The following is a 4,830-nucleotide window of genomic DNA, read 5'->3' on the forward strand; positions in this document are numbered from 1 at the left end:
CAACAGCATCATGAAACCAAATATACACCACAATTTGATTTAACGCTTCGGAGTAGAGGTACATACATTGTCATCTGTCAAACAATAAACATTGCTTTCAGTTTTGATATGCTCAACCACACAATAATATGCAGTGATCGAAATACCTGTCTGCAGTCTGCAATCTGCAGATAGATTTTCAAGATTGCAGAAGAAAAATTTATACAATCTGCAATTTTGCAGAAGGGAAAAATAGGCTTCAGATTCAATAGTTTTCAATTTAGCAAACTAGAACTCGATTACAGGCAACACCCAAGGATAGACAATACTTAAGCTCCTATTCTGAAACAACAGGAGCTTCTTCACTAATTTGCATCATCCTTATCTTGACTTGAACTGAAATCCTAGTACATAATATTGTATATTCAAAACATAGCATTTACCGGTAATGATCATGGTAGGTTTTAATAAATGTTTTCTTAGGCAATTTCTACACTGTGAGTGCACTTTGTTTCACCCTAGCCTAGTGCTAATCACTGGACTGAACATAGCAGCGCATTCACAGCATGTCCAGTACGAATCAAACACAGTTAGATGTATTACTACATGTACGTATTACATAAACTGAAACCTATAGCTGTATTTTAAACACAGCATCACGATGAAATATAGATAGTACATAGTTGTGGGTTTTAAAGGCAAGTTCTACACTGTACAATGTAAGTGCACTTTGTTTCTTAGACTTTGTTTCCAAAGAAAATTTAAAGGTTTTACTTGTTTGCTTGTTTCTTTGTCATGACTCGTTCGTATGCCATTTTAGCAGGGTCTTTGATGGATCTGTGGACTTCACCAAACACAGGTAGCCTATTGGCCTCTGTCTGCTGCCCCCTGGTGAAGTGGTGAATCGCCTTCTGTCTGTCCTGCTGCTGGTTGTACAGGGTGGCCAGACGGTAGTGAGCATCAGGCACAAAGCGATCACACTCTGGTGCCAGCCTGAGGAAGTGTTCAAACTGTCTGATTGCTTCTGTCTCGGACACTTTCTTAGACAGTTCGGCTGTGTAGAACACAGTCTCCAAATAGTCCTGTTTGTACATAAGGGAACTCGCCATGGCAGATAGTGCTTTGGCCAGAGCATTCAGATCAACTCTTGGTTGATCAGTCCCCTGTGATGGGGTTGATTTTGGCCGAGGGCTTGCCCTCCATATGGCTATCCCCAGGTAGCAGTAGATGTGGTGCAGGTGTTGGTACAGCCAGTCTCCTGGTCCGTGCTGTAGGATGGCATCAACCACCTGCCGCAGGGTCTGCACCCGGCTGTCTCCATGTGGCAGATGAAGAGCTTTCAGCAGCAGACAGGTGCTGTCAGTGGGGTCAGCTTGTAGCTGGGAGGTCATCAGCTGCTTCAGCTGGGCTTTGTTCAGGTTCAGCCATGACTGTCCATACAGTACTGTACTTGTGCCATCTGGTGATGTAAAGTCATAAAGCATGAATCCCTGCACCAAGGCCTTGACTCCCTCCAGGTCTGTGTACCCACTGCTGGAGTTCTGCTCCTTCCTCCCAGGACCTGTAGGCCTTGATGCAGCGTTGTGCTGTTGGTGAGTCCTTGTGCTTCTGTAGCTTGGCTCTCTGCCGCTTGAGTGGCCCCTCTTCCACCTCTCCAGCTGAAGTGATGGACATGGCTGCTACAGAGGACACGTCTTCAGGCAGTCCTGAGTCTTCTGTAGTCACACTGGGTGGGACAGACTGGAAAGGGAAAGAAATAAAATAGTCATTTTTTTTAATTAAAAGTTATTTGGATTGTTTTCTAGATAAGATCTAGACAATAAACAAAATTTAATTTACATGCACAAATTTCTTTCCAGGTACTTTTCTCAAATAAACTTGAGAATAAGGAAGATACAAGTTAAGATTTACAATTACACTGCACTACCCGGTAATGTATTGTAACACTGTGACAAAAGAAACTATTTTTGGAATAAGTAGGTGTCACTTAGAAAACGTTTGGCAGATATGCCTTTAATATGAACAAAACTAAAACCATTTCAGAGTAGTAGCCATCATCCCAAATTAGCTACATGAATTGTTCATACCTGTTTCTCCCTCCCTGCCCACTCCCATCTCTCTTCCTGCTCTGTCCCTGCTGCCTCCTCCTCTTCCTGTCCCTCCTCATCAGCAAACCACCACCCCTCCAGCCCCACTTGGATTGGTCCGGTCCAGCCGATCCCCCGCAGTTCGTCCTCCAGCAGCAGCTGCAGACAGGTGCGGTCAGACCGCTTGTCGATTTTCTCATTGAAGCTGCGGAGGACCCAGTAGCCAGCCTGGGGAGAGAATTGATAAAATTATACCAGTGGAAAAACTGATAGCATTCGAACCAGCAAACTTACATTGCCAAAACATGCCATGTTGAAAAAACTTTTACAACCATGAATCATATTTTCTTATAACACATGTTTCAACAAGAATTCGGAGATCTCATACCTCCATGAAATATATGAGTTTTTGTAAATGTTTTACACAGTACACTACAGTACAGAACAAAATAACACAGGTTTTTGTTTTCAAACGAACAGTAGCACCTTTGGCCTGAAATAGGTCAGGCTGTAATAGATATGGTAAGCTGAACAAGTAGCCTATTCCAGAGGGAGAACCTCATTAATCAAACCGTAGCAGGCGTGCTGCGTGTTTTTTTGCATAACCTGCACATCTGTTTTCCCTGCCTTGCAAAAAGATACAAAAACCGGAAGTTCTGCTGCAGTACCAAGGTCAGCCACCAGGAAGCCCATATTTGACCTTGACCTTTGGCTTCCTTAGACCTACCAGCATACCAAATATCACAATCCAGAAAGGTGTTCTGAAGTTATGCTGACTACAAATGTGCGACACACACACACACACACACACACACACACACAGATGCGCCAAAAACAATACCTCCATTTTTCATGGACTCCGTAGTAATAATTATATAGCAAGAACAATCAAAGAGTAAAACTTGTAATATACCGGTAATATTGTGATTGCCTTACCAGTGTAAGAAACTTGACATGCACAAGAAGCGATCCCTCCTCAATGTTCTCTACTCGGATGTGCCGTTCTCTCTCCACCACCCTGCGGATGGCCTCCTATGTCCCTTGCTTCTTGCCCAGATAGAACCCTGCCAGGGTTGTCACTCCTGTAGCCACCCCTGCTGCCAGTCCAGTTCCCAGTACAACTGCAGGTGATTCTGAAACCTTGCTGGCTGCGAACGCAGCCGTAGCAAATGCTCCAGCTACAAGCCCTCCTGCTACAAGTCCTCCAGCTGCAGCCGGACTCTCAATCCTGACCGTTGCACCACCAAAAGCACCTACAGACATCTGCAGAGCCGGCGGCTGCCCGATGTTTGCAGCTGCTTGGCTTGCAGGTGGAACATTGTGGTACACCTGCCCAGCTGGTTGGGGGGGCATGGCGAAGCCTTGATGCGGAAACAAGGCAGCTTGAGCCCCGTACCCTTGCTGTTCTGGGTGGAAATGCACAGGAGCAGCCCGCTGAGGGTGCTGTTGCATCTGCCGTGGGTTCTGGTAGACTTGTCCGGCAGCCTGGGGTGCTGGTTGGCCTCCGGCAAGGAGATACTCCCCAGCCTGCCCACGCTGCAGTTCTTCTTGCACCTCTGTTTCAGCATCTTGTGGTGGCAGCTGGTCCTGAGCACCTCTGGGAGGTTGCCTTGGTGTTCCCTCAGCCATTTTTGTGGAATTTCTTATTAATCAGGAACCCTGATTACCTGACGTTTACAAGCGAAAAAGTTAGCTGCGTGCCAAACTGTACATGTAAGAACTACTGTAACTTGTTTGTTCCTTGACCAGAGTGCAAAGTCCTTTTGCCCCACATACGGGACACAGTAGTTAGTGTTTAACATGAACCCTCCAGATAGGTGTACCTGGGCAGTAACATGAACACTATGCCGTGTTCAAAATACCTGTCTGCAGTCTGCAATCTGCAGATAGATTTAAATATATCATTGTCAAGATTGCCGAAGAAAAATGTATACAATCTGACCTCTCTACATTGATGTATTGTTGTAATGTACGTGTAAATGTTTGTCTTGTCAGCAGGGCAAGCCCTTAATAATAGTTGTCTGGCTAGTTGGGCGGCCCTGGCTGTACAAATTGTCTTTTTACAGCCAAACAAATAAATAAATAAATACAATCTGCAATTTTGCAGAAGGAAAAGTAGACTCCAGATTCAATAGTTTTCAGTGTAGCAAACTAGGGAAGGTTGTAGTATGGAGGCTTGTGTATTTGCAGAAAGTATTTCCAAATTGCAGAACAACATTTTGACTCTTCCTCAATATTGCAGAGCACTGAAAAAAAAGGATTTCGACCACTGATATGTATACCAAAAGTGTGCACACTGGCGATATCCCTTGTACAGACATTAAATGTTACTTAACTGTTTCATTTTGCAAGAAAGGAATCAGCCTCTGTTGAGAGATGTGCTAGAATAGCTGAGGGTGAGGGCTTTGAATCAGAATAAGCACACTCAGCTACAGTCTGGTCTTTATCCCCCTGACAAGCCTGGAAAAGAACAGCTTGGGTTTACCGAAAAGAGAGAGGCACTGGTTCCCGTTAAAGAGGGAAAGATATCAATGAGTTCAGCACTAAAGCCATCAGTGGCAAACACATTGCCCTGTATCCCATGTGACATGATGAACCAAATGGAGAAGTCTTCAGCTGTGTGGTCTCTGTTGGCCTCGTCTTGGAGCACATGTAGCATTGTGGACAGATCAAGGTTCTGGTGGTTTTTCACTTTAATCCTGACTGGTAGGCTTTGGAAAGCTTCTGTCAGTTTTGCTGTAATGTAAAATTGAATGATATTTGG

The 4,830-nt window shown here is 44.7% G+C and overlaps 1 pseudogene; it reads right to left on the reverse strand.

The window, feature by feature from the left end:
• Positions 1 to 749: 749 nt before the first annotated feature.
• Positions 750 to 3,695, reverse strand: LOC109474398 (annotated as a pseudogene).
• Between the last annotated feature and the right edge of the window lie 1,135 nt (positions 3,696 to 4,830).

The sequence above is a fragment of the Branchiostoma belcheri genome, unplaced genomic scaffold (assembly GCF_001625305.1).
Source record: "Branchiostoma belcheri isolate BF01 breed outbred unplaced genomic scaffold, Haploidv18h27 scaffold308, whole genome shotgun sequence".
In the NCBI taxonomy this organism is placed as follows: Eukaryota; Metazoa; Chordata; class Leptocardii; order Amphioxiformes; family Branchiostomatidae; genus Branchiostoma; species Branchiostoma belcheri.